The sequence below is a fragment of the Oncorhynchus masou genome, chromosome 30 (genome assembly GCF_036934945.1).
Source record: "Oncorhynchus masou masou isolate Uvic2021 chromosome 30, UVic_Omas_1.1, whole genome shotgun sequence".
NCBI lineage: Eukaryota > Metazoa > Chordata > Actinopteri > Salmoniformes > Salmonidae > Oncorhynchus > Oncorhynchus masou.
Window position 1 is genome coordinate 63,473,227 of NC_088241.1, and position 13,640 is coordinate 63,486,866.

Below are 13,640 nucleotides of genomic sequence, written 5' to 3' on the forward strand. Positions count from 1 at the left end.
TGGGGCTCTAATGACAGGGTGGTGGTGTTGGAGCTGTGTGGGGCTCTAATGACAGGGTGGTGTTGGAGCTGTGTGGGGCTCTAATGACAGGGTGGTGGTGTTGGAGCTGTGTGGGGCTCTAATGACAGGGTGGTGGTGTTGACAGGGTGGTGGTGAGCTGTGTGGGGCTCTAATGACAGGGTGGTGGTGTTGGAGCTGTGCGGGGCTCTAATGACAGGGTGGTGGTGTTGGAGCTGTGCGGGGCTCTAATGACAGGGTGGTGGTGTTGGAGCTGTGTGGGGCTCTAATGACAGGGTGGTGGCGTTGGAGCTGTGTGGGGCTCTAATGACAGGGTGGTGGCGTTGGAGCTGTGTGGGGCTCTAATGACAGGGTGGTGGTGTTGGAGCTGTGTGGGGCTCTAATGACAGGGTGGTGGTGTTGGAGCTGTGCGTGGCTCTAATGACAGGGTGGTGGTGTTGGAGCTGTGTGGGGCTCTAATGACAGGGTGGTGGTGTTGGAGCTGTGCGGGGCTCTAATGACAGGGTGGTGGTGTTGGAGCTGTGCGTGGCTCTAATGACAGGGTGGTGGTGTTGGAGCTGTGTGGGGCTCTAATGACATGGTGGTGGTGTTGAAGCGGTGTGCGGCTCTAATGACGGGGTGGTGGTGTTGGAGCGGTGTGGGGCTCTAATGACAGGGTTGTGGTGTTGGAGCTGCTGGAAACTGCTGTCACCCCCAGATGCCAGCCCTGCTAGCCAGGAAACGTGATGTGAGAACTGGCAAGCGGACAGGACACATTGTCATCTCGTTCCGACCAGAAATGAACAGCTTGCCATCAGTAGCGGCATAGAAATCCACACATCTAGGAGACCTGGATTTAATTCAGAATCGTGTTCCTGGGATATTTTACTGGGAAAAGTGGGAATCAATATTTATGTAGGATTTTCTGATATAGGGCAAAGTGGATTTAAAAAAAATAAAAAAAATTCTGCGTGGTACCAAGACCGTCACATCTGGTGGTACCAAGACCGTCACATCTGGTGGTACCAAGACCGTCACATCTGGTGGTACCAAGACCGTCACATCTGGTGGTACCAAGACCGTCACATCTGGCAGACTGTCTAAGTCCACAGTGAAGTTTGATTTGATGTACACACCGACCCTATCTAAGTTTCCTTGTTTCAGGCTTTTAAAATGGGATTTCTTTGTGACAATAGGATCATAAAAGGATGACCCAGCTCAATGTTTTGCTCTTTTAATCGAGGCAAGTAGCTCAATCCACAGTCTGCCTGGATGTTGTACACATTAAGGTGGCGAGTGAGTGGGTTTAAGGTTTAAATGTCTTTTATATTGTCTCAAAAGCCATAGCACAGCCAGTTCATTGTAACTTTTTAAACTGTCGTTTGGTCCAGGTAATTTTCATGTCTTCCTTTGAATTGAGTCTTTGCTAGTGTTAAGCAACTGTTATTATGTACTGTACATTGCAGTGAGAGACCAGGTCCTTTTGAAGTGTTTTTCTAAAATGCCTTCCTCCTCTACTTCCTCCCAGGTCTGCCCCTACTGGTACAGAGGACCATAGCCCGGACCATCATCCTCCAGGAGAGCATCGGGAAGGGCCGCTTCGGCGAGGTGTGGCGGGGCAAGTGGCGAGGCGAGGAGGTGGCGGTCAAGATTTTCTCCTCCCGTGAGGAACGTTCGTGGTTCCGTGAGGCCGAGATCTACCAGACGGTCATGCTGCGTCACGAAAACATCCTGGGCTTCATCGCCGCCGACAACAAAGGTACAAACAATCACAGCTCACCTCTAAAGCGTCAAATCACTTTTGTAAGGGTGCGTATACTGACTAGGGCCTCTTTTCCTTACCCTTCTATCAGGGATCTAGGTAGGGGTTCTGGTCTGTAGTACCCTTCTATCAGTGATCTAGGTAGGGGTTCTGGTCTGTAGTACCCTTCTATTAGTAATCCAGGTAGGGGTTCTGGTCTGTAGTACCCTTCTATCAGTGATCTAGGTAGGTGTTCTGGTCTGTAGTACCCTTCTATCAGTGATCCAGGTAGGGGTTCTGGTCTGTAGTACCCTTCTATCAGTGATCTAGGTAGGGGTTCTGGTCTGTAGTACCCTTCTATCAGTGATCCAGGTAGGGGTTCTGGTCTGTAGTACCCTTCTATCAGTGATCCAGGTAGGGGTTCTGGTCTGTAGTACCCTTCTATCAGTGATCCAGGTAGGGGTTCTGGTCTGTAGTACCCTTCTATCAGTGATCTAGGTAGGGGTTCTGGTCTGTAGTACCCTTCTATCAGTGATCCAGGTAGGGGTTCTGGTCTGTAGTACCCTTCTATCAGTGATCCAGGTAGGGGTTCTGGTCTGTAGTACCCTTCTGTCAGTGATCCAGGTAGGGGTTCTGGTCTGTAGTACCCTTCTATCAGTGATCCAGGTAGGGGTTTCTGGTCTGTAGTACCCTTCTATCAGTGATCCAGGTAGGGTGTCTGGTCTGTAGTACCCTTCTATCAGTGATCCAGGTAGGGGTTCTGGTCTGTAGTACCCTTCTATCAGTGATCTAGGTAGGGGTTCTGGTCTGTAGTACCCTTCTATCAGTGATCTAGGTAGGGGTTCTGGTCTGTAGTACCCTTCTATCAGTGATCTAGGTAGGGGTTCTGGTCTGTAGTACCCTTCTATCAGTGATCAAGGTAGGGGTTCTGGTCTGTAGTACCCTTCTATCAGTGATCAAGGTAGGGGTTCTGGTCTGTAGTACACTTCTATCAGTGATCAAGGTAGGGGTTCTGGTCTGTAGTACACTTCTATCAGTGATCCAGGTAGGGGTTCTGGTCTGCCGTGGCAGTATGGTCTGGACTTGTGTGGGCTTGTATGAATATTTGAATGATCTCCGTGCACAAACCCTGCTCGGGGTGTGTGTGTGTGTGTGTCTGTTTTTATGGAGCCGGGTCAATGGTTGTCCAGCTGCTCTGAGCTCTCTCTGGCTATCTGTAGTTAACATCACGTTGCTCTGAGGACAACCGACTCACTCTGTTCATTAACCTCTCCACTCCTTCTGTTTTTCTCTCCATCATTCCAATTACTCAACTTTTTTTTGTTTTGTCTTTGTACATGTCTCACCCTTTGCTCTCTGTCAGATAACGGGACATGGACCCAGCTGTGGCTGGTGTCAGACTACCACGAGCACGGCTCTCTGTTTGACTATCTGAACCGCTACACAGTCACCGTGGAGGGCATGATCAAACTGTCACTGTCCACCGCCAGCGGTCTGGCCCACCTCCACATGGAGATCGTTGGCACGCAAGGTGAGTGACAGCCACGTTGACCAATCAGTCAGAGGGGACAGCAACTCCCACCAATCAGCGACTGAGGACTTTTTTTTTGGTTGAGAGATGGAGTATTCCTTTTTGGTTTCATGTATAATATTTATGTTATAAAATCCTATGTTATAAACTGTGTTAGAAACATACTATTTCTGGTTGTCTTAACTCACCACCACTGTGACCCCTGGTGTAGCCTATTACCGGCGACTTCAGGAGCTTAACGCCAGAATCTGTGATGACCAGCAGCAGGAGGTGGGGCGGGAAGAGTTTTTTTTTTTTTTTTTTTTTCTGGTTAGGCTAAATTGATCTCTGGCTCCCTCTATAGTAATTTGTGTGTCTGAATTTTTAATCGCAGTGCTTAAAGCATCAGACCAGCTCAGTGGCCTACGTAGATTTGATTTTTATTAACACACAGGGTGTGTCTATATGTGGGAAAAATACACGTTTTAAAATGTTCACCAATCGATTGGTCGAAAGAACAGATGACTCTGTCGACCAAGATTTTTTTTTTTGTTGTCTCGGGGACAGCCCAAGTCACATGATGTATACAGGCAAAAAACGAGACACAGCTTTAATATAAATAGTAACTTGACAGTATGACGCATTCAACTAGGCCACGTGTCTTGTCCTCCACAGAACAGGAGGGAAGACAGTCGAGACTGTCATGGAATCTACTTTCCTCATTGTACAGTTCTGTACATTGGGTTTTGCCCTCTTGCTCAGGATACACGCTATAGGCCATGTCCACTAGGCAGTGGTGCAGTATTTGGGGAATAAACAAAACTGTTTATTTAGCTAGTGGAGCCTCCGAGCAGAACACTTTCTCAGTAAAGCAGAGCGTTCCGGAGAGACTGTATGTGAAATCCCAATCCCCCCCTGCAGAATCTGTAAATAGATGTTAAATCATCCCTGTCAGGCCTCTGTAGTTTCTCTTCTAACTGTACACTATTACCCCCCAATATACCTAGTTATTACCCCCAATATACCTAGTTATTGCCCCCAATATACCTAGTTATTGCCCCCAATATACCTAGTTATTAGCCCCTATCTGCCTAGTTATTAGCCCCTATCTGCCTAGTTATTAGCCCCTATATACCTAGTTATTAGCCCCTATATACCTAGTTATTAGCCCCTATCTGCCTAGTTATTAGCCCCCATCTGCCTAGTTATTAGCCCCCATCTGCCTAGTTATTAGCCCCCATCTGCCTAGTTATTAGCCCCCATCTGCCTAGTTATTAGCCCCCTATTGTTACTGTAATTTAATTATACCAATGTGTTTTCATTAATTGAATTCCCTTAATTTATTTTATGAGAATTTGTAAGATTCTTGTTTGCATAAAATAGACGGAGACCAGTCTTATCAGTAATAGGTAACAGAATTTATTATCGGAGCGCTCTGCCACGTTACTACGAGCAACAGTTTACATACAGTAACATGACGTCATTTCATTGGTTATTAACAGAATCCCCTCCTCTCGACCGGGACAAAGGGAACTTCATTCCGAGTTCATTCTAACCCTCCCCCAGGACACACAACTGAATTAACTTTTGACTCCTCACCAACTGACCTAAAGGTTTGGGGAATGATAAGTGAACGTTCTCATCCGTCAGGCTTAAAACGTATCGGGTGCACGTGCAGCGGATCAATAAAATATTCTAATAATTGTAACTTACCTCAATTCAAATACTATGGCGACACTATACCAAAGATGGTTTGGTATGGTTTAGAATCTTGGGAACTAATCCCATCCGGATTAACGGACATTTTTGTTTATTTGACCTTTATTTTAACTAGGGCAAGTCAGTTAAGAACACATTATTATTTTCAATGATGGCCTAGGAACAGTGGGTTAACTTCCTGTTCAGGGGCAGAACAACAGATTTGTACCTTGTCAGCTCAGGGATTTGAACTTGCAACCTTCCGGTTACTAGTTCAACGCTCTAACCACTAGGCTACCCTGCCGCCCCGTTCTCTAGTGATACAAGTCCAGAGCGAATAGGGTTTATGATATGTAGAATCATACACGGGTTTATAAAATATGATGAACTCTTTCCATGACATAGACTGACCAGGTGAATCCAGGTGAAAGCTATGATCCCTTATTGATGTCACCTGTTAAATCCACTTCAGTCAGTTTGGAAGAGAGGGAGGAGAACGGATGAAGAAGGATTTTTAAGCTTTCAGATGATTGAAACATGGATTGTGTTTGTGCCATTGAGGGGGGGAATGGACAAGATGAAAGATTTAAGTGTCTTTGAACGGGATATGGTAGTAGGTGCCAGGCGCACCGTTTTGTGTCAAGAACTGCAACGCTGCTGGGTTTTTCCACTCTGAACCGTTTCCTGTTTCCCGTGCCTGCCCAATAGAAAGGATCAAAGCTGGCGGTGGAATATAAATGGGAACATTTACCAGTTTCATTTGAAGACCAGGATGTTGACAGCTGTGCCATACATATTGCAAAATAGTTGGGAATAGATTTTTGATGTGCCGATTCCATGGTACAGGGAGTATGAGTTGATGTATAAAACGATGCAAGATTCCAGGCGTCGTGATTTATTTATTTTTTTTAGCAAAAATGATTGTACAGAATTCTTGCCACCAACAAAATGTTGAATATTTGGGGCATATAATCATCGCAGCTCTGCAGATGTTGTTGTGAGGATACAGAATCAATAGACCATGTATTTTGGTATTGCCCTCTGGTAGCCTGGTTCTGGTCTCAGGTTCAGGAATGGCTGTAAAATGCATAGCAATGATCTAAAATTGACCCCAAAAATAGTACTGTTAGGAGATCTGGAGAGACCGGGTCAGTCAATTACTAATATACTAATACTCTTAGTAAAAGTATTGATCTAAAATTGACCCCAAAAATAGTACTGTTAGGAGATCTGGAGAGACCGGGTCAGTCAATTACTAATATACTAATACTCTTAGTAAAAGTATTGATCTAAAATTGACCCTAGAAATGAACTGTCAGGAGATCTGGAGATCTCAATTACCAATACTCTTAATTGATCTTAATTGATCTTCCTCTGTGGATTCTATTCGATTTAGATTCAAATTGTGTGTTAAACATCACATCATAGTAGAAAGATGTATATGGCGAATTGTGTGGGGAGGGTTCTCGAATGGTTGAGTGGCAGCTCTTGATGCTTGGTGGCTGATGGGTAGCTGTTTCAAGTCCCTGTTTTTTATTTTCCCTTCTCTACCTTGTGGGAGATCGACGTGCCTTTGAGCAGGGTGTTGACCCTGGTTGCGTCTGTGGGTCGGGCTCTGGATGGGAATCAGTTGGATGACTGAATGGGACGTAGATGTTGAGAGACTTCACTGCACTTAGATTGTATGTTTTTTATATATTCAATAAAATGGTCCACTGCAGAAAGGGGGAGAGATTCAACTCAATATTAGGAAGGCGTTCCTAATGTTTAGTATATGACATCTACCGGACCATATTATGGACTAGATTTTCTTTTCATTTGAAGAAGGACGCAGGGTAATTTAAAGCTAAAAACGGTATTTTAGCTGTCCAGTTCTTTCACATCAGTGTATACTGCTGAGATGCTCCTCCCTCCTCCCTCTCCAACATGTCAAATACAATCATGTTCTTTTGAATCGGTGAGCTCTCGTCTAATGCTTTTCCTCTTCTCTCCCCTTTTTCTTCTCTCTCTCTCTCTCTCTCTCTCGCGCTCTCTCTCTCGCGCTTGCTCTCTCTCTCGCTTCTCTCTCTCTCTCGCTTGCTCTCTCTCTCGCTTGCTCTCTCTCTCGCTTGCTCTCTCTCTCGCTTGCTCTCTCTCTCGCTTGCTCTCTCTCTCGCTTGCTCTCTCTCTCGCTTGCTCTCTCTCGCTCTCGCTCTCTCTCTCTCTTGCTCGCTCTCTCTTCCTCAACGCCATATGTCATAAATTTCAGGGAAGCCGGCCATCGCCCACAGGGATCTGAAATCTAAGAACATCCTGGTGAAGAAGAACGGGACTTGCTGCATTGCCGACCTGGGCTTGGCCGTGCGCCACGACTCTGCCACCGACACCATCGACATCGCCCCCAACCACAGAGTGGGGACCAAAAGGTAACTGGATCCCCCATTCGGGCTCTGTCATGACTGTTATTTGGGATGGCAATTTGATAAAGAGTGAGCCGCCATGCCGGCTCTTTGATGTGGTTAGTGGCAACTTCAAACTAGTCCACCTCAACCATTGAGCAGGAATCAGAAGGTGACAGGTGGGGATCACACCTGCCATTTGCTGTAACGATGTGATGGAAGATGCCATTCTGGCTCCCACAGCTCATTGTAATGGCTGGAGGTGCCTTGAAACTGGTTGTCCATTCTGGCTCTAGAGTGCTGCCGAGCCCTCAACCACAGAGCAGGGGAAACTCAAAGATAACTGGAGCCCCACGGGGCTGTCATTCCGCCTCGTTTGAGCCGTCATTTGTAGTGACGGAGCCGCCATCTTGGCTCTCACAGCCGCCACTCGCCATCAAAGGCAAAAGGTGAAGGTGCAGTGAAACCGGTCATCTTCTCCGGTTCTCCAGAGAGGTGTAGCAGGTAGGTGAGGAGGGGAGGAGGAACACACGGCGTGAGTCATGCCATGGAAACACGGCGCTCATACCAACCCTGCAGCAGAATCGATGACATTTCCCCCTTTTTCCACAAGACAAGCCTGTGTGGTTGGAAAACACAGAGGGGATGATGGCCACACACACACAGCCGTTCGCTCAGGCCAGGCAGTTACTAGCGACGTGCGTCGACTCTTCTATAGCTCAACTCCAATAGAAAGAGGAGAAAATTGTCTTGACAACCGCATCGCTGATTTTGCTTTCTTCTTGAATAACACTGTCTTGATTCAGTCTTCTGCGGTGTGTATCAAGCATCCCACCAATCCACGATGTAGATTCTATTCCGGCTGCCGTTATTGACTGGACGGCTGCCACACGGAGCAGCTGTGTTACAACACTCTGCTGACTACGGAGCACAATGTGTTGTGTAACACAGCTCTGCTGGTATAGAACTGAGGCCCAGCTCATTAATATCTCATGGTATTATTCATAGTTCACATCCGTTGTTGTTGCACTTTGTTGTGGTCGGCTCCAGGACACGGCACCGTGTAAAATAACACGCTCAAATGGTAGCAGATTGAATCCTGCCTCCCTTGTCTAAGTGCCCTCGACAAGCATCTGGGAACCTGCTAGCCATTAGCCTAGAGGTGGAACCATGTGTGACTTGTTTTCTCAGCCTTTATGTCCCCACTGCCCTTCCTTACCTCTCTTGCACTCCTCCCCTTCTCACTTGCTCCCCTTCCCATCCCTCTCTCTTGCCCTCCCTCCCCCTCTCTCTTCACCCTCCCTCCCCCTCTCTCTTCACCCTCCCTCCCCCTCTCTCTTCACCCTCCCTCCCTTCCTATACATCTCATCCTCCCCTCCTCTCTACTCTCTTCTCCCCCTCTCATCCTCCCCTCCTCTTTCTCTTCCCTCTCTTGCTCTCCTCCCCTCTCTTGCTCTCCTCCCCTCTCTTGCTCTCCTCCCCTCTCTCTTGCTCTCCTTCCTCTCTTGCTTTCTGTCCCTCCCTCCCTCTCTTGCTCTCCTCCCCTCCCTCCCTCTCTTGCTCTCCTCCCCTCCCTCCCCCTCTTGCTCTCCTCCTCTCCCTCCCTCTCTTGCTCTCCTCCCCTCCCTCCCTCTCTTGCTCTCCTCCCCTCCCTCCCTCTTGCTCTCCTCCCCTCCCTCCCTCTTGCTCTACTCCCCTTCCTCCCTCTTGCTCCCCTCCCTCCCTCCCCCTCCCTCCCTCCCTCCTCTCCCTCCCCCTCCCTTGCTTCCCTCCCCCCTCCCTGCTCCCTCCCTCCCTCCCTCCCTCCCTCCCTCTCTTGCTCTCCCTCCCCTCCCTCTTCCTCTCCTCCCTCCCTCCCTCTTGCTCCCTCCTCCCTCCCTCCCTCCTCCCTCCCTCCCTCCCTCCCTCCCTCCCTCCCTGCCTCCTCCCCTCCCTCCCTCCCTCCTCGCTTGCGCTCCCCCTCCCCTACTTCTCTTGCTCTCCCTCTCCTCTCTCTCTCAATTCAATTCAAAGGGCTTAATTGGCATGGGAAACATATGTTTACATTGCCAAAGCAAATGGAATAGACCAGTAAACAAAAGGGAAATAAACAGGGTAAACAACATTAAACATTACACTCATTATACAAACCTTTTAAAAGAATATCGACATTTCAAATGTTATATTATTGGCAATGTACAGTGTTGTAACAGGTAGTTGAAGTATGAAAGGGAAAATAAACAGATAAATATGGGTTGTATTTACATTGTTGTTTGTTCACCACTGTATGTCCTTTCTGATGGCAATGGGCCACACATCTTTGCTGCTGTGACGGCCCACTGCGATATTTACCCTAACCGATATGGGAGTTTTTCAATCTTTTGATTTCTTTTCAAATTCTGTGTTGGTCTATGGAAAATTTGTGTCTCTAATGTGGTTGTACATTTGACAGGAGGTTAGGAAGTGTAGTTTAGTTTCCACCTCCATTTTGTAGGCCATGGGCACATAGGTAGACCTGGCTCTCGAGATGACAGGCTATGGCGGCCTCTCTCAATAGCAAGGCTATGCTCACTGAGTGTACATTTTGGTCTCAATAGCAAGGCTATGCTCACTGAGTTTACATTTTGGTCTCAATAGCAAGGCTATGCTCACTTGAGTGTACCTTTTGGTCTCAATAGCAAGGCTATGCTCACTGAGTGTACATTTTGGCTATGCTCACTGAGTGTACATTTTGGTCTCTCCCCCTTCTCCCTGGGCTAGGCAGGTAGTTGAGTGTTTTGGTCCAGGCTGACTGACTGTATGTCTGTCTACCTGGCTGGCCCACTGGAATCTGTGGGGCTTAATTAAGCGGAAGTCTCAGACATTTACCCCCCTCTGGAACTGTGGAAGATTAGGCCCAGCGCAGCTAACACCTTTCCTTCCTGTGGCTCCAACTTTCCAGAGGAGAGAGGAGCCCCCTTCCCAAAACATTACCCCCCTCTCATCTCCCGCTAGGAATCTGGGATTTCCCCCCTTACGGAACAAAATGGCCACTAACAGGATTAGAGATGTTGCCCCTGAAGACTGGTTTAAGGTCAGTCTAATGATGCAGGTTGGGATCTGGAGGGGAAACTGATCCTAAATCTGTGCCTAAAGGCTGGGAAACTTCCAAACTGCGATAGATTAGCTGGCTTCATCTCCAAATGTTCAGGGGGATAGTGTTTCATATCGCTCTGAGATACTGTGTTGGGAAATTGCGCCAGGCTGAGGATATCAATCAGTTTTATTGTTGTTTAAAAACCGAGGAACGGTTGCATTTTTTATGCTTTGGAGTGTTCAGCAAATATTGATCAACTTCTTTAACTACTTTGAGCATTCTGAATTATAGGACACATCACTGCACTCTATACTCCCCTGTAAACTGGTCATCTCTGTATACCTGTCGCAAGACCCACTGGTTGATGCTTATTTATAAAACCCTCTTAGGCCTCACTCCCCCCTATCTGAGATATCTATTGCAGCCCTCATCCTCCACATACAACACCGGTTCTGCCAGTCACATTCTGTTAAAGGTCCCCAAAGAGCACATATCCCTGTGTCGCTCCTCTTTTCAGTTCGCTGCAGCTGGCGACTGGAACGTGCTGCAACAAAACACTCAAACTGGACAGTTGTATCTCCATCTCTTCATTCAAAGACTCAATTATGGACACTCTTACTGACAGTTGTGGCTGATTTGCTTGTTGCCTCTACCTCCTTGCCCTTTGTGCTGTTGTCTGTGCCCAATAATGTTTGTACCATGTTTTCTGATGCTGCCGTGTTGTGCTGCTGCCTCAATGCTGTGCCGCCTCCTCGCCTCAATGCTGTGCTGCCGCCTCGATGCCGTGCCGCTGCCTCGCCGCCTCCTCAATGCCGTGCCGCCGCCTCGATGCCGTGCCGCCGCCTCGCCGTGCCGTGCCGCCGCCTCAATGCCGATGCCGTGCCGCCGCCTCAATGCCGTGCCGCCTCCTCAATGCTGTGCCGCCTCCTCAATGCTGTGCCGCCGCCTCAATGCTGTGCTGCCATGTGTTGCTGCCTTGCTATGTTGTCGTCTTAGGACTCTCTTTATGTAGTGTTGTCTCTCTCATCGGGATGTGTGTGTGTTCTCCTATATTTGTATGAATTTATTTTGATTTTAAATCCCAGCCCCTGTCCCCGCAGGAGGCCTTTTTGGTAGGACCGTCATTTTAAATAATAATTTGTTCTTAATTTCTACTAGGGCAAGTCAGTTAAGGTTAAATAAAACATGAATTCAAAAGGAATCAACAAGTGTATCACCACCAGATCTTAATAAGGAAGGTGTTTCGCGATGTTTATCATCGAAGTGCAACACCTGCTCACGGAATTCAGACATGTTTTCCCTCAGTGTGGAAGGCTGTGGATTGGTCTTGTGAAATGACCGCTTGTGACTTGTTCGTTGATGGTTTTTACCCTTTGTGGGAAACAGGGGCTTCGTTTTTTTCAAAGGTCCCTTTGCCAGTTTTCCTGCAAACGTCAGTATTTATAAATGTTGAACTTGACGGGAAAGTGTGCGTATGTGTCCACGCAAATCTCAAACCGTACGTGCGCACAACCTCTGGGAGGTTGATCAATTGTAATTGCAAGCGAATGGGCTTATTGATCGATAGGTGTTTGATGCATGGGAATTATAACAATGGTATTAAAAAACGTTGGCCATGTTGCGTGCGACAATTTGGATAAATCCCAATATAAATAATATCAATACCAATAAATCCTATAATCTCCACATCCGGGCAGGATTTAGTATCAAATTGTATGCGTTGTTGATAAATGAGGCCCCAGAAGGATAGTGAAACAAGGGGATATTTTACCGGTCCCCAGACCCCCACGAGGTTAAGGTTACAATCAGGTTTACGGTTAGGGGTTACAATCAGGCTGTACGGTTAGGGGTTACTGATCAGGTTAGGGGTTACAATCAAGGGCGGTTAGGGGTTACAATCCACCTCGGTTGGGGGTTACAATCAGGCCTCCCTACCGGTTAGGGGTTACAATCAGCCCAGTTCAAACTGTTCGCGGTTAGGGGTTACAATCAATGGTTGGAACAAACTCCGGTTAGGGGTTACAATCAGGGGTACGGTTAGGGGTTACAATCAGGGCCACGGTTAGGGGTTACAATCAGGGGTACGGTTAGGGGTTACAATCAGGGGTACGGTTAGGGGTTACAATTAGGGGTTAGGGGTTACAATCAGGGGTTAGGGGTTACAATGGGTTAGGGTTACAATAGGGGTTAGGGTTCCACTGATGTTAGGGGTTACAATTAGGGGTTAAGGGTCTGCTAACGGTTAGGGGTTAGGGGTTACAATTAGGGGGGTACGGTTAGGGGTTACAATTAGGGGTTAGGGGTACGGTTAGGGGTTAGGGGTACGGTTAGGGGTTACAATTAGGGGTACGGTTAGGGGTTACAATTAGGGGTACGGTTAGGGGTTACAATTAGGGGTTAGGGGTTACAATTAGGGGTTAGGGGTACGGTTAGGGGTTAGGGGTACAGTTAGGGGTTACAATTAGGGGTTAGGGGTACTGTTAGGGGTTACAATTAGGGGTTAGGGGTACGGTTAGGGGTTACAATTAGTGGTTAGGGGTACGGTTAGGGGTTACAATTATGGATTAGGGGTACGGTTAGGGGTTAGGGGTTACAATTAGGGGTTAGGGGTACGGTTAGGGGTTAGGGGTTACAATTAGGGGTTAGGGGTACGGTTAGGGATTACAATTAGGGGTTAGGGGTACCGTTAGGGGTTACAATTAGGGGTTAGGGGTACGGTTAGGGGCTACAATTAGGGGGTTAGGGGTTAGGGGTTACAATTAGGGGTTAGAGGTACGGTTAGGGGTTACAATTAGGGGTTAGGGGTACGGTTCGGGGTTACAATTAGGGGTTATGGGGTACGGTTAGGGGTTACAATTAGGGGTTAGGGGTTACAATTAGGGGTTAGGGGTACGGTTAGGGGTTACAATTAGGGGTTAGGGGTACCGTTAGGGGTTACAATTAGGGGTTAGGGGTACCGTTAGGGGTTACAATTAGGGGTTAGTGGTACCGTTAGGGGTTACAATTAGGGGTTAGGGGTACCGTTAGGGGTTACAATTAGGGGTTAGGGGTACGGTTAGGGGTTACGGGTACGGTTAGGGGTTACAATTAGGGGTTAGGGGTACGGTTAGGGGTTACAATTAGGGGTTAGGGGTACGGTTAGGGATTACAATTAGGGGTTAGGGGTTACAATTAGGGGTTAGGGGTACGGTTAGGGGTTAGGGGTTACAATTAGGGGTTAGGGGTACGGTTAGGGGTTAGGGGTACGGTTAGGGGTTACAA

The 13,640-nt window shown here is 47.7% G+C and overlaps 1 pseudogene; it reads left to right on the forward strand.

Annotated features, from left to right (window-relative positions):
* LOC135522933 (TGF-beta receptor type-1-like) overlaps nucleotides 1–13,640 on the forward strand; it is a 95,045-nt pseudogene that overhangs the window by 57,900 nt on the left and 23,505 nt on the right.